The sequence below is a fragment of the Cebus imitator genome, unplaced genomic scaffold (assembly GCF_001604975.1).
Source record: "Cebus imitator isolate Cc_AM_T3 unplaced genomic scaffold, Cebus_imitator-1.0 Scaffold94, whole genome shotgun sequence".
NCBI lineage: Eukaryota > Metazoa > Chordata > Mammalia > Primates > Cebidae > Cebus > Cebus imitator.
In genome coordinates, this window is record NW_016107409.1 from 3,591,437 (window position 1) to 3,615,042 (window position 23,606).

General features: G+C 34.6%; 1 long non-coding RNA gene across 1 annotated transcript in view; it reads left to right on the forward strand.

The window, feature by feature from the left end:
* Positions 1 to 23,606, forward strand: part of LOC119472327 — a 173,842-nt gene that overhangs the window by 52,844 nt on the left and 97,392 nt on the right. The window contains exon 2 of the long non-coding RNA XR_005201467.1: positions 10,267 to 10,387. This is a non-coding gene — a long non-coding RNA (uncharacterized LOC119472327). The remainder of the gene's footprint in view (positions 1 to 10,266; positions 10,388 to 23,606) is intronic.

Consider the following 23,606-nt stretch of genomic DNA (forward strand, 5'->3'; position numbering starts at 1 on the left):
AACAAAGCCTCCAAGAAATATGGGATTATGTGAAAAGACCTAATCTACATTTGATCGGTGTACCTGAATGTGACAGGAAGAATGAATCCAAGATGGCCTTTGGCTTTTCTTTGATGGAAGGTTTTCTATTATTGAATCTATGTCCTTAATCATTGTTGGTCTGTTCAAATTTTCTATTTCTTCTTGATTCATTCCTGGTAAATTGTACATTTCTAAGAATTTAATAATTTCTTCTAGATTATTCAATTTATTGGTGTGTAATTGTTCATAGTAGCCTCTTATGATGCTTGTGTTTCTGTAGTATTTGTTATAATATATTCTCTTTAATTTCTAATTTTATTTTTTGAGGCTTTCTTTTCTTAAACTGGCTAGAGTTATGTCAATTTTGCTTACCTTTTCAAAAGCAATTCTTATTTTCATTGTTTATTTCAATTGTCATTCTATTGCCTATTTTATTTACTTCTGCTCTCATCATTATTTTCTTTACTGACTTGGGGTTTAGTTTATTCTTTGTTTAGTTCTTATGAGTATAATATTAAGTTCATGAGGTTTTTATTCTTTTTTGAAAAAAAGTCGTAGGCATTTATTGATATAAACAATCCATGTTAAGTGTTCTTAATACATACACAAAAACAACAATAATAAAGGGGATGAGAGGAAACTGTGGGAGGTGATATCTGTGTTGATGGGCTTGATGGTTTTGATGGTTTCCTGGGTATATAGTTATCTCCAAACCCACTGAGATGTTTATGATAAGTATATATAGCTTTTTATATATCAAGCATATCTCAAAAAGTTGAAAAATAAAGTTTAATTCAAAGACCTACAAATTAATACACTATAGAACAAATAACAAAAACCACATAATCATTTGAATAGACAAACTTTTTTAACAAAATTAATCATCCTTCATAATGAAAAGACTCAGTACATTAAGAAGGGAAGGAAACTTTGTCAACCTGGTAATAGGCATCCACAAAACCTCAAAGCTAGCATAATTAGAGATAAACAATGAAAGGTTTTCACCAGGTATCAGTTATAAAGTAAAGACATTCCTTCTCACTACTCCTATTCAACATCATACTCAAGGTCCTACCTAAGAAAATTAGACCAGAAAAAGAAAGGGGGAAAAAAAAAACCCAGATAAGAAAGGAAGAAGTGAAATTATCTGTTTGCAGAAGTAGTAATCTTATGTATGCAAAAATCCTAAGGAATTCAGAAAAAACTATTATATCTGAAAAACAAGTTCAGCAAGGATATGTAATGCAGAATAAATATACAAATATCAGTTGTGTTTGTATATGCTAATAATGAACAGTCTAAAAATGGAGTTAAAAAACTCCATATACAATAACATCATAATGAAAAAATGCATGAAAAACTACAAAACATCACTTAAAATACTGAAAGAATACCCAAAGTATTAGAGAGGTGTCTGTATTCATGGACTAGAAGAATTAATATTAAGATGACAATACTCTTCTATTGAGTTACAGATTCAATATAAGCCTTATCCAAATTACAGCAGCTTCTTTGCAAAAATTTACAAGCTGATCCCAGAATTTATATGCAAATGCAAGGATCCCAGCATGACTAAAACAATCTTAAGAATCAAAGCTTAAAGTTGAAGGACTAACACTGACCAATTTCAAACTTACTACAGAGCTACAGTAATCAGATCAGTGTGGTAATGACACAGGATAAACATGCTGATAAATAAAATATAATTCATAGTCCAGAAGTAAACATTTTTATTTGTGGTCAGTTGATTTCAACAAGGTTGCCAAGACCATTTGATGCAGAAAGGAGTCTTTTTTAAAAAAGATACTGGGACAACTGAATGTCCAGATGGAAAAGAATGACTTTGGACCCATATCTCATATTATATCCAAAAATGAACTCAAAAGAAGAGCTAAAGTTCTAAACTTTAAAAAGAAAAAATAGAGGTAAGTTTTCATGATCTTGGATTATGCAATTCTTTCTTAGATATGATACTAAAAGCACAAGAAACACAGAAAAAAATAAATTATACTACACACACACTCACACATCTTGTGCTTCAAAGATACTGTCATAATACTGAATAGACAGCCTACAAAATGGGAAAAAATATTTGCAAATCACATATCTGGTAAGGACTAGTGTCCAGAATGTTTAAAGTACCCATTAACTAAACAATAAAAATTATGAATAATCGAATTTTTAAAATGGGCAAAGGATTTGAATAGACAGTGCTTTCAAAAACTACACAAATAGCCAAGTGCACATGAAAATTACTCAACTTTATTAGTCATTTGAGAAATGCATTTTAAATGATATATCACTTCATACCCATAATGTAGGTATATTTAAAACAATAAAACAAAAACAACAAACAAAGATATAGACAAGGATTAGTTGTTAGGTAGAAACGTAAAATGGTACAGCTACTTTGGAAAACTGTTCAGCATTCCTCACTTGCATAAATATAGAATTCCTTTGAGTCATAATTTCCATGTTTAGGCATATATATACCCAAGAGATTGAAAGGATATGTCTACAAAACAGTTGTTCATGAATGTCCATTGAAGCATTATTACATTATTCTTAGCCAAAAAGTGGAAACAGCCCAAATGTTTAACAGAAGAATGAATAAAGTACATCTGATATATATCCAGAAAATGAAATATTATTTAGCCATGGTACACCAGTATGAACCTCAAAAACAATATGTCAAGTTATAGAAGACAGTCACAAATGATCATAACATGCATGATTTCATTTATATGAGATATCTAAAATAGGCAAATACATGGAGAAAAAAATGAATTAGTGGTTTTCCTAGTGCTGTGAGCATTGCGGGAAGTGGGGATTGAATGCTAATGGGTTTCTTTTTGTGTTGATGAAAATATCCTAAAATTGATTGTGATGACGGTTACACATCTCCACAAATATACTAAAATCCACCGAATTGTACACTTCAAGTGAGTGGATTGTGTGGCATATGAATTATATCTCAATAAACTATTACTTTAAAAATGCAAAACATCATGATAACAAATAAACCAATTAAGAAAGGGACCAAAAATATGAACAGACTCTTTGCCAAAGACATACAGATGGTAAATTAACACATGAAAAATGCTGCACATCATTTGTCATTTAGAAAATGTAAATTAAAACAACAGTGAGATACCAATACCTATTAAAATGGCTAAAATTTAGAAAAATTTAAAACTTTGACAGTATCAGTTGTTCATGAGGCAGCTGTAACTGTTATATTGTAATCATAAAGAAAAAATCCTGTAGTAGATACATCAAAGATAAACAGAAGGGAATCAAAGCGTACCACCACAAAAAGTCATCCATTTGCAAAGGAGAACAGAAAGAAAGTACAAGCAACTACAAAACAGTCAAAACTCATTAACAAAGTGGCAATAGTAAGTCCTTTTCTATCAATAATTACTTATCTTTTGTGTCACAGATGTAAGAATTCTCCAAAAGACATACAGTGACTGAATAGATTAAAAAGTTCTAACTACATGCTTCCTACAAGAGACTCATTTTAGCTTTAAGTGCACACATATGCTGAAAGTTAAAAGATGGAGAAAGATATTACATGCTAATAGTAAAATAGAGAGAGAGAGCAGGGGTAGCTATACTTACATCAGAGAAAAACATTTTTAAGTCAAAAACTGTCAAAAGAGACTAAGAACATCATTATATAATAATAACAGGGCCAGTTAATCGAGAGAATATAATTAATTGCAAAAATGTATGTGTGAAACAATAGTCATGTAAGTAAATAAAGTATTAACTACATGGAAGAGAGAAGTATAAACAACACATTATAGTAGGGACATTTAATACTCCACTCTTAACAATGGATTGATCATCCAGATAGAAAAATCAACAAAGGAACAACTGACTGGATCATTATGGGGCAAATGGAGCCAACAGACATATACAGAACATCCCCTTCAACAGCAGCAGAATACACACTTTTCTTGAGTGCATGTAGAACATTCTCCATAGGTCATATGTTAGGCCCTAAAACAAATCTTAACAACTTCAGGAAGATTGAAATCATACCAAATCTCTAATGACTACAATGGTATGAAACTAGAAATCAATAACATTAGAAAAATAGGAAATTCACAAATAGGTGAAAATTAAACAATACACTCCTGAATAACAAATGGGTCTAAGAAAAAAAAATGTTAGGGAAATAAAACCTAAGGAGGGAAATAAAGTGGTGTCTTGAGACACACACACACACACACACACACACACACACACACACACACACACACACAAACAAATAGGAAAAAGTCTTAGGGAAATAAAGCCATACCTGGAGCCACACACACAAAAATAGACATGCAACATCAAAACTTATGAGTTCTTCAATAATAGGTGTTTTTCTTTTTTTATATCATGGTAGCCATTTTATTTTTGTTCACACTCCTATACATACAAGCATTTTTTTAATTGTACTTTAGGTTCTGGGGTACATGTGCCGATCATGCAGAATTGTTGCATAGGTACATACATGGCAAGGTGGTTTGCTGCCTCCATCCCCCCATCACCTATATCTGGCGTTTTTCCCCATGTTATCCCTCCCCAATAACAGTTCTAAGATGGAAGCTTGCAGCAATAAATACCTATATTGGCGGCGGGGGGGGGGGCGGGGGAAGAAAAGATCTCAAGCAACCTGTCTTTACACCTTAAGAAACTAGTAAAATAAGAACAGACTACTCCAAAAATTAGCAGGTCAGAAACAAAAGAGCAGAAATAAATAAAAAAGAGACTACCAAACCAATAGGAAAAATCAACAGAACTAACAGTAGTCGTTTTTTTTTTTTTTAAAGATAAAATCGACAAATCATTAGGTAGATTAACTATAAAAAGAAAGAAGACTCAAATTATAAATCAAAGAGGAAACATTAAAACTGATACCACAGAGAGACAAAGGGTCATGAGAGACTACTATGACCAATTATATGTTAACAAATTAGTTAATCTAGAAGGAATGGATACATTCTGAGAAACATACAACCTACCAATATTGAATCATAAAGAAATAGAAAATCAGAATATACCAACGGGTTAAGAAGATTGAATCAGTAATCTAAAACCTCCTAACAACAAAACCTAGGGCCAGATGGCTACACTGGTGAATTGTACAAAAGAGTGAATGAAAATTAATGTCAGTTCTCTAAAACACTTCCAAAAAATTTTTGGGGAAAGAAAACTTTCAAAACCATTTTATGGGTCCAACATTAATCTAATAAAACAGCAACACAAGAACAATACAAAAAAAATTTCAGGCCAACATCCCTGATGAAAATATTCACAGAAATCCTCCACAAAATGCCAGCAAACCAAATTCAATGGCACATTTATGGATAAATGAAAAGATATCCCGTGTTCATGCACTGAAAGTATTAACATTGTTAAAATGTCCATAATATCCAAATAAATCTATCAAAATCTAATGACATTTTTCACAGAAATAGAAAAAAATAGAAAAAAATTAGATGCACATCAAACCACAAAAGATCCCCAAAAACTAAAGTATTCATGGGAAAAAAACAAGACAAAACAAACAAAAAACTGGAGGCATCACACTATCTGACTTCAAAATACATTACAAAGCTATGGTAAACAAAACAGGATGGTACTGGCATAAAAGACACACACAGACCAATGAAACAGAAAGGAAAGCCCTAAATAAACCCACACATTTATAGTCAATTGATTTTCAGCAAAGGTGCCAAGAATACACAATGGAGAAAGTGTTTCTTCAATAAAGGATGCTGAGAAAACTGGATAATTACATGCAGGAGAATGAAATTAGATCTTTGTCTCACACCACATACAAAAATCAACTCAAAATAGATTAAAGACTTAAATGTAAGACCTGAAACTGTAAAACCATTAGAAGAAAACATGGGGGAAAGCTCCATGACATTGGTCTGGATAATGATTACTTGAAATATGACCCCCAAAACACAGGCAACAAAAGCAAAATTAGACAAATGGGATTATATTAAACTAAAAGCTTCTGCACAGCAAAAGAAACAACCAACAGAGTGAAGAGGCAATCTGAAGAATACGAGAAAGTATTTTCAAAGCATATGTTTGATAACAGGTGAATATCCAAAACGTATAAGGGCTTGTTGGCTCACACCTATAATCAAGGCCCCTGGGGAGAATGAAGTGAGAGGATCACTAGAAGCCCCAGCAGTTCAAGATCACCCAAGCCAAAATAATGAGATCTTATCTCCATAAAAAACATGAAAAAAATTATTAGCCAGGCATAGTGGTGTGTGCCTGTAGTAGTCTCAGCTACATAGGAGGCTAAGGTGGGAGGACTGCCTGACCTTGGGAGCTGGAGGCTACAGTGAGCTATGATCACAGCATTATACTCCAGCCTGGGCAACAGAGTGAGACTTCCTCTAAATATATATATATATATATATATATATATATATATATATATATATACACACACACACACACACACACATACACACACGTATATATTTATTATATATTATCCTCTATATATATATATGTGTGTGTGTGTGTGTGTGTGTGTGTGTGTATCTATATGTATATTTAACTGAGAAAACTCCCTAGCAAGAAAGCAAATAATTTAGAAATCAGCAAAGGACCTGAATAGATATTTCTCAAAAGAAGACATATAAATAGACAACAGGTATATGGAAAAGTGCTCAACATCAGTAATTACCAGAGAAATGCAAATTAAAATCACAAAAAGATATGACCTCACATTTCTTAAAATGGCTATTATAAAACAGATGAATGATAAAAAGTATTGACCAGGATGTGGAGAAAAGGAAACTCTTGCATACTGTTGGTGAGAGAATAAATTAGCACAATCATTATGGAAAACTCTATGGAATTTTTCAAAGAGGTAAAAATAAAAGCACCATAGGATTCAACAGTCTCACTACTGTGTATAGACACGCAAATGAAATGGAGTATGTCAAAGAGGTGTCTGCACTGCCATGTTCTTTGCAGCATTAGTCATAAGATATGGAACAAGCCAAGGTATGGAGCCATCCTAAATGTCATCAACAGAAGAATGGAATAAGAACATGTGGTATATACATATACAGCTAGTGCTCCACTTACGACCACGATTGGGTCCGACAGACGGGTCGTAACATGATTTGGTCGTAAGTTGAGTAGGCTATATGTACAGTACTGTGAAATGATATTATAAAAATCTTTAAGTCATATTTTATAATTTTCTTTCATTATTGTTATATATCATAATTTTCTTTGTTCATTTTATGCCATTTGTATCATTTCTACACTGTTTCTTATTTTGACGAATGTCAAAATTATGATATATTTTGAACAAAGAAAATCAGTGCTCGACTTACGACCATGATTGGGTCCGACAGACTGGTCGTAACATGATTTGGTTGTAAGTTGAGTAGGCTATATGTACAGTACTGTGAAATGATGTTATAAAAATCTTTAAGTCATATTTTATAATTTTCTTTCATTATTGTTGTATATCATAATTGAATGTCAAAATAAGAAACAAGATAGTGTAGAGATGATACAAATGGCATAAAATGAACAAAGAAAATTATGATATATTTTGAACAAAGAAAATTATGATATATTTAAGCAAAACACTACATTACTAGTTTGCAAAACATATAAAATTACAAAATACAGGTGTAAAAAATACCATAGGAAACATTTTCCCAGTTGCAAAACATATCAAAATATATAAACATGTACGAAACATTTTATTGGCCACTGGTGCTTGGCTGCAGATCGTTGATGTCGTCATCTGAGGCAGCAGTTGGGGTTACTGGAGTTGCTTTTTTCATAAACATGGTGAGCTTTGTCTGAATTGTATGTTTCTTTTTTTCTTCATAAATTTCACGATATGGACAAAACACATCGTGCGCCATCCGTTCAATCCTTGCAAATCATTCGATGTTTGGGTCCATTGCTTCAAAATGTATAAGAAGTTTATTCAGTAAAGATAAACCATCTGATAATCCCTTAGTGGTGAACTTTCTTTCTGGCTCCTCCTCTTCTTTCTCTGCTTCTCTTCTTTCTTCTTCCTCTACTCTTTCTTCTTCCAGTTCGATTAGCTCTTCATTTGTAAGTTCTCCAGATTCTTTGTCTAGCAACTCTCGACATCTTCCATTTCACACTCCAAAGAAAGATCTTTAGCGAGTTTTACTATTTTTTCACCCAAATCATTTCAAGTTCATGTTCACTGTCAAATCCGTCAAAATCATTAACATAGCGCTTAACACAATTTTTCCAGATGCCATTCATGCACTTTGTCATCACAGCCTCCCAGGCGGTAGCGATATTCTTGATACACATCAAAATATTGTAGTGTTTCCAAAAGTCTCGCAGTGTTAGTTCTGAGTCAGCATCTATAGCGGATATTGCTTGAGCGAAGGGGGTTCAGAGATAGTTGGCCTCCAATGTAGCAATCGAACCTTGGTCCATAGGCTGGATGAGTGGAGTCGTGTTTGGCAGAAGAAAAACAAATTTTACATCTGGATGGAGATCGCCTAGATGTGGTGGGTGTCCAGGTGCATTATCGAGTAGCAATAAAATCTTGAAAGGAATATCTTTCTCCAAACAATACTCTCGAACTTGAGGAATAAAACAGTTCATAAACCAGCCTTCAAACAATCCTTGTGTCATCCATGCTTTATGTTGAGAATGAAGTAGACGGGCAGTGTGTGCTTGTTAACATTCTTGAACGCACACAGGTTGTCTGAGTGATAAATTAAGAACGGCTTCAGCTTAAACCCTGCGATGTTCCCACCAAGCAGCAGAGTTAGCCTATCCTTAAATGCTTTAAATCCTGGCATGCGTTTTGCCTCTTTGTGAATATAAGTGTGTGCTGGCATCCGTTTCCAAAATACAGTAATCCAGTTTCATCAACATTGAAAATCTGTTCTCCTAGATATCCCTCATCTGTAATTAATTCATCCAGACTATCAACAAACTTACGTGCTCCTTCCTCATCCGCACTCGCTGCTTGTCCTGTCACTCAAACACTATGCATTTGGAATCTTTTCTTGAATCTCTGGAACCAGCCAGTGCTTGCTACAAATTCTTGACTGTAATCTTCTCCAGCACGCTCCTTCAGAGTCTGAAATAGACTTCTTGCCTTCATCTGCACAGTAAAAAGACTTAATGGTGTCCGTTTTTGAATTTGATCTTCCATCCAAATATATAGCAATATCTCCATTTCGTGGATGGGCCTGCTTCTTTGCTTTGTTATAACTGTTGATCGCATGGGTGCAGAACCTTTCACAGCTTCGCGAATTCTTTCTTTATCTTTCAAAATCATCGACACAGTCGAGTGTGATAACTTCGTATCACGTGTGATCACATTCACTTTCTTTCCTCCTTCGTACTGCTAAATTACCTTCATTTTTGTGTCGAGGTCGATGGCCTTTCTTTCCTTCTTGGCAAGCTGAGGCTTAGACAAAGACAATTTCCTCTTGATAGACATCTTGGGAGGGGTTTGATGAAAAATATCCAAGACACAAAACACAAATTGCTGTACCGAGTCTGGGATAACAGTTGAAATGGTGCACGCGGAGATGGTAGTGCTGCCGGAAGCTGGTCCGCACTGTCTTACACCCAGCTGGGCAATGTTTGTGCTGCCAGACGTGGAGCAGTTGTGGCTACCGATTGTGGTCGTAAAGTTGAATGGTCATAAGTTGCATAGGTTGTAAGTTGATCAATACCTGTACACATATTATATATAATAGAATACTATTTAGGCTTTTAAAAAAGCCTATCATTTGTGACATCGGATGAACCCAGAGGTAGTAATATTAAACATAAGCCACACACAGAAAAACAAATACTGCACAATCTCACTTATATATTTAAGTTTGCATTTGCTTTATTAACTGTAGAAAGAGGTGTGTTAAGGTCTACCAATATGACTGTAGTTTTTACCTTTTGCCTTTCTATTTTTGTTTATATATTTTGGGACCATATTATTTTTTGAATACAAATTTAGAGTTTTTATATCTTCTTCATGAATCTAATCTTTATTATTTACAGTAACTCTCTTTCTCTAAGACATAGATAGTGTTAAAGTCTATTTTAGTTTAAACGACTATAATTAACACCAGGGTTTTTTGGTTAGTATACTTTTCTGTAGTCTTTTAATGTTGCTGTGTTTCTATATGCTAAATGCATCTCTTGTGAGCATCATAAACCGGTATGATTATTTTCTTCTTCCAGGTTTCCAATCTTTGCCCTTTAACTGAAGGTTGTTTTGCTATCCATTCACCTTACACCGAGGCTGCAGTTGCTTAGAAATGCAGACTGAATGCAGTCTTTACTGTTAGACTCTCTGCTTAGGGTAAGTCGTGTACTTTTGTGCTTTGTTTTCACATCTTTGTAGCATCAAAGCAAAACTAAAGCCCACAGTTTATCAAGTGACGCCATGAAAAAATTTCTCTTTCACCTTGTTCTGTGCCTCACAGGATTTCTTACTTAGTCACAAACACAGTGCATTTTTAAAAGATTTCAAATATATTTATAATTTAGAATTTTAGTTCAAATGGTAGTTATATTTAGTCCACCATGTTACTAGGAACAGATCCATAGGTGTGGACATTAAATAATTTGTCTAAAATCATACACATAGCAAACAGCAGAATCAAGTTAAGACACTGGATGTGTTTGGTTGTTCACTAACATGTGTTGCCTACTACTATATTATTGGCTTTAATTTCTTCTAAAATTATATGTTTGCTGTTAGTCAAAGTTGATGAATTTGCTACAGGAGAGTCTTCCTTCAGTTTCACTATTTTACTTAGGGAGCAGTCAGTACCCAGCCAATTTCAACTCTTCAAAAATTCTTCATGACCCTCCACAAAATGTTAGTTAATTATACTTTCTCGAACACTTCTAAAGCCACAATTAGCCTTTCCTTCCATTTATATTTCAGAAAGAAAATATGAGTGTAGAGTCATACCTCAATTGTTTCTCAGAGAAACAGAATAGAAAATTGAGAGATTATTCCTAAAAAGCTTTGAGCTTCTTAGGAGAAATTTATGTCTGTCGTTTTATGAGTTCTTTTTGGCTCTAAGTTTATTAAATTCCATATTGTGAATTTATATGCAGTGGAATCTGGCCAACTTTGATTTTTAATAGGCTTCATTTTGTGACAAGAGTTTGTGATCAATGGATCAGAAAGGTGCTTTCTCAGAAAATATAGCACTGTGGTATGTCACATACAATTTAGGACTTGTTTATGTGGTGTCTTTTGTTGGTAGCATACAGACAAGTTTTTCTTGTCTATTTTTTTTATTTCTTTAAAGAATAATTTTGGTTTTCCTTATTCTCAGAAAACTTAGAACAGTGCTGGAAACACTAGAGATATTCCACAAGTACTTCTTGAATCTGGTTACATTTGCTTTGTAAGTCAGCTACTAAACTGGAAAATATATCCAGTGTTCATTCTTGACTATTCTGATTTTTTTCTGTCTCCTTTGCCGAGTAAGTTTGACTTGATGGAACTAGGTCTGACCTACCCAGCCTGAAAGCCAGGATCAATCATGCAGGTATAAGATGGGTGAAATCTCTAAAAGGGAAAATTGAAATACAAAAATAAGAATGAACAGACACAGTGGTGCCTGGGATGGGGCTCAGAGGACTAAAAGGGGCAAGTCAGACAGAGGACTGTTACAAACTTCCTATGTTCCATCTTGAGCTCAGCTTTTTGAAAATATGTTTGATTACTTTGGAGTACAGAGTATAATTCTGGAAGCAGCTATAAATTTAGAACATGTCAAAGCTTAAAAAGAGTGAAAGTAAAATTCATAGGAAGATGAAATATGATGCAAACATAAGCAAATTTCAGTTGGAATCCTGGATACCTCAATTCTGGTGCTGGCTCTAACACATTCAGTAAATAACTCCTCTCTGGGCTTTAGTGTGCTTCATTGTGAAATAAGCGGATTGAGCTCAGGTTCTTGACTCCTGTTTCAGTACGTATGCCATTAGACCACCCTGCAATCTTCTCTCCACTATTACTAAGGACTTTTGTACCAACACAGGCCAATACTGTGGCTCAGGTATTCCTTTTACATTTTCTTTCCTATTTCCAAAGTTTCAAAGTTTTTTACATACCTTTTTTCCAGTTTAAGCTCCCTGCCAACAATAGAGGTCTATAGTTTTATGTGTCTAGAGTCATTGGCTGTAAGCAACAGAGACGGTTTCCAAATTATTTAAGCAAGATGAGACTTTATTGGAAAGAAAGAGAATGGCTAAGGGATCCTAAAGAAAGGCTAAATAGCTGGGTGTGGTGGCTCACTCCTGTAATCCCAGCACTTTGGGAGGCCAACGCCGGTGGATCACTTGAAGTCAAGAGTTCAAGACCACCCTAGCTGAAATGGTGAAACTCCGTCTCTACTAAAAATACAAAAAAGTTAGGCAGACATGGTGGTGTACACCTGTAATCCTAACTGTTCTGGAAGCTGAGAAAGGAGAACTGCTTGAACCTAGAAGGCAGAGGTTCCAGTGAGCCGAGATCATGCCATTGCACTCCAGCCTGGGTGACAGAGGGAGAGTTTTTTTTTTTTTTTTTTTTTAAAAAGAAATAGGAAGGAAGGGAGAAAGGGAGGGAGGGTGAGTGGGCGGGCAGGCTAAGTAACCAGATTTTAGGAAAAACACGCTTCTGTAGTATTTCTTTCCCAGGAAATAGAGGCTGGTTGGCTGACCTTGGGTCACATGCCTAGGGCAGGTGGCAGGAAGAGCTCATTAATTACAAAGTTCCATCAGACTCAATGCAATGAGATAGAATATTATTTCTCCCCAAAAAGACAGACTGCCATTACCAAAAGAAGGTAAGCTGGGCAAGCAAAATCAGAAATATCCATGTAATAGTGCTATGATTTGGTGCCTGTCTTCTTTTTCCTTTTTTTTCCCCCCATTTTATGTGAAAAGTGAGTCAGAATCATTCCCTGTCTCGTCAGTGGATGGAATCAGGCTAATGTCATTGGATTCTGTGATACAGGAATTGTTTCTCTGCATGTGCTGTTTAGCATATGATCCTCTGTAAGGGATGTGAATCCAAGTAAAACACATCAGTTTAATGTCTTGCGTTGTCTCTGGCAATATGATTTTACAAGTTAATAAAGAGTTTACTCTTTTGTGTTAATCTGTTATAATCCACCAGCAATTTTCACACATGAATGGATCTTCAGGCCTCTATCAACAGCAGAGTCGAATGAATTACTCAGAGGGTTTGAATTATGATTTAATAAAATCTGGCTTTACGAATTGTAAATTGGTCAAAGCAAAGTGAGCCTTGCCTATTAGTTTACCTTCTCAACTTTGAAATTGCTTATGTTAACCCACAGCATTTACATATTCAGAACAGGGATTCCTTCTGAAGGGTTCAGAACACTTACAGAAATTTTGTCCATCTGCTTACTTTCTCTAAGAGATAAGTTGGTTGTCAATAATAACATTAAAGTTCTGAGAAAATTTCTCAGGAAATTTATGCGCGTAGAAAAAGTGGCAATTATCTACATTTTAATGATGTCATAGAAAAATCTAAATGTTTTACCAGTGTGAAAATTATAGCCATCATATTGCTAATTTGTTGGGCTCCTTATTTTCATCTATAAAGTAGCTCATAACTATTACCATAATCAAAATAATCTATTAAATACCTTCCTGCTTATGGCACTACTTGGAGCTTGTTAGGTATAACCTATAATCACCAAATATTGATCATTTACAAAAGAATTTTTTTTTTGACTCAGTAACCACACATTAGGGCCTACCCATGTGAGTGGTCTATATTTCACTTTAATATTAATTTTTCAAAAAGAAGATGGGATTCAGGGCAGTGATTTCTGAAGATATTAAGATATGTTTGTTTTTTTCTTGTGTGCGCTCCTTAGCATATTTGATTTTTAAGCTCCAAGCTCCAGTGCTATCAGCCTCTCAAAAGATAGGCAGATCTAGAATCACAGCTAGTCCTGCTTTTGTTCATATTGTATAGCTCCAAAAAACATTCTCCTCTTGTTGGTTTTATGAACAGTAGGCATAATTTCCATTCGCCTGCTTGAAGGACAAGTATTTAGTGTTCTTAAAGTGAATTTTACCCATAGGCATAATATTAAAACTTTGACTTTACATATGAATCCATCCAGGATGCTTTATAATTCTATACTCATGGTTCAGTTTCCATGTAGGATAAACACAGATTCCCTTCTACAATGCATTTTCAAAATGGGAATTGTGTCGTGGGATTTCTGCTGTTTCAAAATGGAGTAGATATATTTCAAACCCTAGGAACTACTTTCCTACGTCCAAGGCATCTCTAACCAGTAGCTCCCACTGGAGCTGAAACATTTGTTTGGAATAAAACAAAATGTAATGTCTATTATTTGGTGGTTCAATAACACACTTCAGGTATGTGAAAGAAGGCTCTGCACTGGGCATCATTTTCTGTAACAGAAGGGAGTCTAAGTATACTGTCAACAAGAAACTATAATGACAAAAATAACTTTCTGGCTGAAAGGCTGAAGACAGATTTGGACAGATAATTGGCTACTTCAGACAGAATTCACCATCCTTAGTAGCAATGTCTAAATGACAATGACCATATCTTAAATATATGTGTCCCCAAGTTGGTAGGTGGGGCTGTGGGGACTCGGTTTTATAGCCATGGGAAGTCTTATATAAACAGAATAATCTTAAAATCCTATAACAGAGTTGTTATTCATCTATACTTATGACAAGACAGGAAGGTGGTGTTGTAGGAGAAGTTTTGCTTTACTAGTGTTTCTTCAATTAGCCTCCCTCCCCCTCCAGCCTCCCCTCATTTTCCTTATATAGATTAGAGTTCTAAAATTGCTTTATTATCTTCTTGTCATTCCTCCTCTTCACATGAACAAATTTACTAATACAGTCTGTGATTAGCTTGGTCTCAATGATAAGACATGACTTTTAAAAAGGCTCTAATAACTTATTTCTTTAACATGGGGAGTAGAGTCTAATACAGAGTCTGGCACATGGTAAGTGCTCAATCAATATTTGGCGATTGATCATTTTGGTGAATTCCAATGAAACGTTAAACCAGGATCTGTCTATTGACTCCCTCTTTCCAATCAATGTAAAGTACTGTTACATTTTGATTACATAGAAAAAGGGGAAATTGAACTGCTCTTTTTATGGGTAAGATAAATTTTAAAAGGCTTGAAAATTGTCACAAATATTTATGAACAATAATTGCATATTTCAACATTTTTAATAATAGAAAAAATTGATAAACCTAAATGTACACCTAGGATTGGCTAAGTAAATTACAAGTTATACATACAGCCAATTGAAATCATGTTTATCAATAACGTTTTAGGACATGGAAAAACATGATAAAATCTTAAGCAAAATAAAACTGTACCACTAATATAAAATGGTCCCACTAAACACGGCTAAATTATAAAATGCATAAAAACCTGTGCTATGATTTGATTGTGGCAACCCCTCCAAAATTCATGTTGAAATTTAATCCTTACTGTGGTGATATTAGGAGATGAGGCCTTTTGGGACTTGATTAAGTCATGGGACTCTACCTTCACAAATGGATAAGTGCCCTTTTTTTTTAAAAAAAAAAAAAAAAAAAAAAAAAAAAAAAAAAAAGAGGCAGCTTGCCCCATTATGCCCTTTCACCTTTCACCATGTGAGAATGCCATCATTAGAAGACACCATTGGTGGTGCAGGCCCTCACCAGACACCAATCCTGGCGCCATGATATTGGACTTCCCAGCCTCCATAACTGTGAGAAAGAAATTTCTATCCTTTATAAATTACCCAGTCTGTGGTGTTTTGTTACAGCAGCACAAATAGACTAAGTCAATCTTGGATAAAGGCAAACTGTTGACACTGGTTATCTCTGGGATTGTGCTTTGCATTTCCTCAGTTACACTCAGTATATTTTTCTGTGGTTAAAGTTTCTTAAAGAGCACACATTGTGTGTGTGTGTGTTGGGGGTGGGTGGGTGTGTGTGTGTATGAGAGAGGGAGTATGCAAGTACGTATGTGTACAGTGTTTTTCACACTTGACTGATATAATGGTATCCAATAAATCAGAAGGATTATTTTTATTGAAATAACAAAATTGCAAAATATGAATGACTTTTGCCCTTAGCTCTTATGTAACTATAAAATAAAAGTATAAGTACAAATAAAGCTTAAAAACAGCAAAATTAATGTTATAATATGATATAAAGTATTAAAATGTATCTAAATACTTAATATTTAGCTGCATAAAAACTCAATTTAAGCTACTAAGTAGCTAAATAATATTGAGTTTCATAAAAAGGAACCTTTAAATACAGTCAATATTTTTCATTTTGACCTCATTAAATTTCAGTGAAGGTTATTTGTAAAACTGTATGTGTATTCCTATATCTATATACACACCACTCATGTAAACATATATGTTTATGCATGCATGTGTATGTGCAAATATATACATGTAGACATATAAAGTATATCTCATACAGTAAGTTCTCAATGTCATTGAGAGGTTCTTGGAAACTGACTTTAAGCAATGTGACATGTAACAAAACCAGTGTTTTTGTCATCAATGGTGTAACAAAACTATGTTGAATGAAACATTATTCAAGAACCTACTGTATATCATTTCACTTAGTCACAGTTTCCAAGAACATATCAATGATATTGAGAACTTACTATATATGTATTGTATTATATATTACATGTACTATTTACACACATGCTATAGAATATATACATACTAAGAGAATATATACATATTATCTGAGATCATCAGACTTCATGCATAACTGACACTCTGCTAATGAAGAAATGTCAAATGCACATTTTAATAAAGCATTATTTGATAAGTCTGAAAACTGCTGAATTTATTAAAAATAAATAAGGTAAATATTACAGGAGAAAGCTATAAAGTACATGGATATTAAATCTAGTATTTGTGGAATAAGGAACAGAACATTTTTTATGTTTTTACTATTCCTCTTACTGCTACTTAACATGTATTAAAAGTTGATGAGTATAATGTGTTAGTCCCTTCAGGCTGCTGTAACAAAATGCCATGGCTTATAAACAACAGAAATTTATTTCTCTTAGTTCAGGAGACTGGAAATACAAGATCAAGGCACCAGTGGATTCTGTGTCTCATGAGGTCCCACTTTCTGGCTCACGGATGGCTGTCTTCTCTCTCTGTCACCTTGTGGTGTGAGAGACGAGTGATCTCTCTGGGGACTCTTTTAGAAGGGTACTACTCTTATTCATGAGGGCTCTTCCTTCATGACTTAATCACCTTTCCAAAATCTCACCTCCTAATACCAATGCCTCAGAGGGTAGAGTTTCAGCATATGAATTGGGGGTTACATAAACATTCAGACCATAACATACAACTTTTAATGTGAAATACACCAGCTTAGTACATTAATATGACATTGACTGGTATGGATCCAACTCTTGAGTTTTTCATATATTTCCAACAATAATGTTAAGTGATAACTCAGTCCTGTCACATTTCTTAAAATTTCAATTTTTTATTTTATTTGTGTGTGTGTGTGTGTGTATTTTATTGCATTTTAGGTTCTGGGGTACATGTAAAGAACATGCAACATCGTTGCATAGGTACATACATGCAATGTGGTTTGCTGCCTCCATCCTAGTCACCTATATCTGGCATTTCTCCCCGTTACCCCTCCCCAACGCCCTACCCCACACTGTCCCTTCCCGAGTCCCCCCTCCTCAACAGACCTCAGTGTGTGATGCCTCCCTTCCTGTGTCCATGTGTTCTCATTGTTCAACACCTGCCTATGAGTGAGAACATGCGGTGTTTGATTTTCTGTTCTTGTGTCAGTTTGCTAAGAATGATGGTAATACAGACTCTTGTCATTTTGGGTGGTGTACTTTATGCAGTTCTCACCCTGATACCCTGATGAATATAACCATCACCCAGTTAAGACAAAAAACAACCTCACTCCCTCCATCAACCACTAAAGGTAGCCATTATTCTAATGTTTGTCATATAAATTTAATCCTACCTGTTCTTGAAATTTATATAAATTATATAGTGTTTACTGTTTTGTATCTGGTTTCTTGAACTCAGTGTAATGTTTTTGAGACTCATTCTCATAGTTACATTGATGAGCAATTTGTTCCTTTATATTAGTAAGTAATATTTCATTTTAGGAATACATACAACAACTTTCTCCTACTGATAGATATTTGATACTTTCAGGGTTTTAACTGTTTTGAATAAAACTTGTTATATAAGAACATTCTTGTACAAATATGCTTGTGGAAATAGGTGTGTCCATATCTTAGAAGTGTTAGGTCATTTTGTAGAAGCATATTAAACTTTATGAGAAAATGCCAAATCATTTTCCTTTCAACAGGTTTTTGGGGAACAGGTGGTGTTTGGTTACATGAATAAGTTCTTTAGTGATGATACCTGAGGTTTTGGTGCACCCATCACTTAAGCAGTGTACATTGTAACCAATGTGTACTCTTTAATTCCTCACCTCCCTCCCACCCTTCCCCCGAGTCTCCAGAATCCGTTATATCATTATTATATCTTTGAATCCTTATAGTTTAGCTCCAGTGTACAAGTGAGAACATATAATGTTTGGTTTTCCATTCCTGAGTTACTACAGTTAGAATACCTGTCTTCAATTCAATACAGGTTGCTGCAAAAGCCATTATTTCATTTCTTTTTATGGCTGAGTAGTATCCTATGCTATATAGGTCACATTTTCTGCATCCACTCATTGATTAATGAACATTTGGGCTGGTTCCATGTTTTTGCAATTGCAAATTGTGCTGCTCTAAACATGCATGTGCAAGAATCTTTTTCATATAATGACTTCTTTTTCTGTAGGTAGATACCCAGGAATGGTATTGCTGGATCAAATGGTAGATTCACTTTTAGTTATTTGAGGAATCTCCACACTGTTTTCCAGAGTGGTTGTACAAGTTTACATTTCTTCAAACTGTGTAAAACTGTTCCCTTTTTACCACATCTATGCCAACATCTAATTTTTTTTATTATGGCAGTTCTTGCAAAAGTAAGGTGGTATTGCATTGTGGTTTTGATTTGCATTTCCCTGATAAGTAGTAATGTTGAACATTTTTTCATCCATTTGTTGGCTGTTTGTATATCTTCTTTTGGGAATTGTCTATACATGTCCTTAGCTTGTTGATGGGGTCATTTTTTGTTTGTTTGCTTGTTTTGTTTTTGCTAATTTGCTTGAGTTCCTTGTAGATTCTGGATACTAGTCCTTGGCAGATATATAGATTGCAATGACTTTCTTCCACTCTGTTGGTTGTCTGTTTACTCTTCTGATTATTGCTTTTGCTGTGCAGAAGTTTTTTGGTTTAATTGTATCCCATGTATTTACCTTTGCTTTTAATGCATTTGGTTTGGGGTTCTTGATCATGAAGTCATTGTGTAAGCCAATGTCTAGAAGGATTTTTCCAATGTTATCTTCTAGAATTTTTATGGTTTCAGGTCTTAGATTTAAGCCTTTGATTCATGTTGAGTTTATTCTTGTATAAGGTAAAAAATGATAATACAGTTTCATTCTTCTGCATGTGGCTAGCCAATTATCCCAGCACCATTTGTTGAATAGGGTCTCCTTTCCCCACTTCATGTTTTTGTTTGCTTTGTCAAAGATCAGTTGATTGTAAGTATTTGGCTTTATTTCTGGCTTCTCTATTCTGTTTCTTTGGTTTATGTGCCTGTTTTTATACCACTACCATGCCATTTTGGTAACTATGGCCTTATAGTATAGTTTGAAGTTTGGTAATATGCCTCCAGATTTGTTCTTTTTGCTTAGTCTTGCTTTGGCTATGTGGGCTCTCTTTTGGTTCCATATGAATTTTAGGAATTTTTTCTAGTTCTGTGAAGAACAATGGTGATATTTGTTGGAAATTGCATTGAATTTGTAGATTGCTTTTGGAAATATTGATTCAATGACAATATTTATTCTACCCATCCATTAACATGGGATGTGTTTCCATTTGTTTATGTCATGTATGATTTCTTTCAGCAGTGTTTCGTAGTCTTCCTTGTAGAGGTCTTTCACCTCCTAGGTTAAGTATATTCCCAAATATTTTATTTTATTTTGCAATTATTTGAAAAGAGATTCAGTTCTTGACTTTATTCTCAGCATGGTCACTGTTGGTATGTAGAAGTGCTATTGACTTGTGTTCATCAGTTTTGTACCCCTAAACTTTGTTGAATTCATTTGCCAGTTCTGGGAGCTTTGTGGATGCAATTTTAGGGGTTTCTAGGCATACAATCATGTCATTGGCAAACAGCAACCATTTGACTTCCTCTTTACCAATTTGGATGCTCGTTATTTCTTTCTCTTATCTGATTACCCTGGCTAGGACATCGAGTACTATGTTGAATAGAAGTGGTAAAAGTGGGCATCCTTGTCTTGTTTCAGTACTGAGGGAGAACGCTTTCAACTTTTCCCTGTTCTGAATAATGTTGGCTCTGGATTTGTCATAGATGGCTTTTATTATTTTCAGGGTTGTTCTTTCTATACAGATATTGCTGAGGATTTTAATCATGCAGGAATGTTGGATTTTTTCAAATGCTTTTTCTGCATCTACTGAGATGATCATGTGATTTTTGTTTTTAATTCTGTTTATGTAGTGTATCACATTTATTGACTTGTGGATGTTAAACTATCTCTGCATCCCTGGTATGAAACTCACTGGAACATGGTATATTGTCTTTTTGATATGCTATTGGATTCTGTTAGCTAGTATTTTGTTAAGGATTTTTGTATCTATGTTAATCAGGAATATTGGTCTGTAGTTTTCTTTTTTTGTTATGGCCTTTCCTGGTTTCAGTATTAGGCTGATACTGGCTTCATAGAATGATTTAGGGACGATTATCTTCTTCTCTATCTTTTGGAATAGTGTTAATAGGATGGGTAATAATTATTGTTTGAATGTCTGATAGAATTCACTTGTGAATCCATCTGATCCTGGATTTTTTTTTGTTGGTAACTGTTTAATTACTATTTCAGTCTTGCTGCTTGTTACTGGTCTTTTAAGAGTCTTTATTTCTTCCTGGTTCAATCTAGGAAGGTTGTGTATATCCAAGAATTTATCTATTTTCTCTAGGTTTTTTTTAGTTTATATGCATAAAAGCATTAATAGTAGCCTTGAATGATCTTTTGCATTTTTGTGGTATCCATTGTAATATCTTCCATTTCATTTCTAATTGATCTTATTTGGAGCCTTCTCTCTTCTTTTCTTAGTTAACATAGCTAATGATCTATCAACTTTATTAATCTTTTCAAATAACCAGGTTTTCGTTTCATTTACTTTGTTTGTTGTTTTTTGTTTGTTTGTTTGAATTTTCTTTAGTTCTGCTCTGATCTTTGTTACTTATTTTCTTCTGCTGGGTTTGGGTTTGGTTTGTTGTAGTTTCTTTAGCTCCTTAAGGTGTGACCTTAGATTGGCTATTTGTGCTTTTTCAGACTTTTCAATGCAGGCATTTAATGCTGTGAACTTTTCTCTTAGCATTGCCTTTGCAGTATCCCATAGGTTTTGATAGGTTGTTTCACTGTTATTGTTCATTTCAAAGAATTTTTTAATTCCCATCTTGATTTTATTGTTGACCCAATGTTATCAGGAGAAAGTTATTTAATTTCCATGTATTTGTATGATTTTGAGGTTTTGTTTGGAGTTAATTTCCAGTTTTATTTCCACTGTGGTCTGACAGAGTGCTTGTTATAATTTCTATTTTCTTAAATTTGTTGAGACTTGTTTTTCAGCCTATCATATTGTCTGTCTTGGAGAATGTTCCATATGCTGAGAAATAGAATGTATATTCTGCAGTAGTCAGGTAGAATGTTCTGTAAATATATGTTAAGTCCATTTGTTCTAGGGTATAGTTTAAGTCCACTGTTTCTTTGTTGATTTTCTCTCTCAATGACCTGTCTAGTGCTGTCAGTGGAGTATTGAATTGCCCCACTATTATTGTGGTGCTATATCATTTCTTAGGCTTGGTAGTAACTGCTTTATAAATTTGGGAGCTCCAATGTGAAGTGCATATGTATTTAAGGTTGCAACATTTTCCTGTTGGACTAGTCCTTTTATCATTACAGAATGTCCTTCTTTGTCTTTTTTAACTGCTGTTGTTTTAAAGTTTGTTTTCTATGCTATAAGAAGAGCTACTCTTGCTCACTTTTGGTGCCCATTTGCATGAAATATTTTTCCCGCATTACTTTATGTGAGTTATTATGTGTTAGGTAAGTCTCTTGAAGACAGCAGATACTTGGTTGCTAAATTCTTCTTTATTCTGCCACTCTGTATGTTTTAAGTGGAGCATTTAGGCCATTTACATTGAATGTTAGTATTGAGATGTGAGCCACTCTTCTATTCATTCTGCTATTTGTTGCCTGAGTACCTCGTTGTTGTTGTTTTTTAATTGTGTTTTTGTTTTGTAGATCCTGTGAGATTAATGCTTTAAGGAGATTCTATATTGGTGTATTTCAAGGATTTATTTCAAGAGTTAGAGCTCCTTTTAGCAGTTCTTGTAGTGCTGGCTTGGTAGTGCCAAATTCTCTCATCATTTGTTTGTCCGAAAAAGACTGTCTCTTCTTCATTTGTGAAGCTTAGTTTCACTGGTACAAAATCCTTGGCTGATAATCATTTTGTTTTATAAGGCTAAACATAGGAACCCCAATCCCTGCTACCTTACAGGGTTTGTGCTTTAAATCTACTGTTAATCTGTAGGTTATTCTTTATAGGTTACCTGATGCTTTTTCCTCACAGCTCTTAAGATTCTTTCTTTCATCTTGACTTTAGATAACCTGATGACTATGTGCCTAGGCAATGATCTTCTTGTGATGTATTTCCCAGGTATTTTTTAAGCTTTTTGTATTTGGCTGTCTATATCTGTAGCAAGGCTGGGGAAGTTATCCTTAGTTATTCACTCAAATATGTTTTCCAAACTTTCGGATTACTCTTTTTACTCAGGAATACAAATTACTCTTAGGGTTGGTCATTTAACATAATCCCAGACTTCTTGGAGGCTTTATTAAAAAAAAAAATTTTGTCTTTGTCAAATTGGGTTAATTTGAAAGCCTTGTCTTTGTGCACTGAAGATTTTTCTTCTACTTGTTTGATCCTACCTATTGCTGAGACTTTTCAGTGCATTTGTAACTACCCAATGGGTTCACCTTGCCTGCTGCCAAAACAGAACCAATTTATCAAGACAGGGAAACTGCCTTGGAGAAAGGGAAACTCAGACCAGAGTTTTATTATTACTCAAATCAGTCTCCCCAAGCACTGGAGATTAGTGTTTTTAAAGATAATTTGGTTGGTAGTGGCCTGGGAAATGGGGAGTGCTGATTGGTCAGGTTGTAGATGGAATATAGGGGTCCAAGTGAGGTTTTCATGCTGTCTTTTGTTCCTGGGTGGTATGGCAGAACTGGTTGAGCCAGTTTACCAGTCTGGGTTTTTTCAGCTAAACCACTGAGTGCAGGGTCTGAAAAATAGTTCAACCACTGATCTTAGGTTTTACAATAGTGA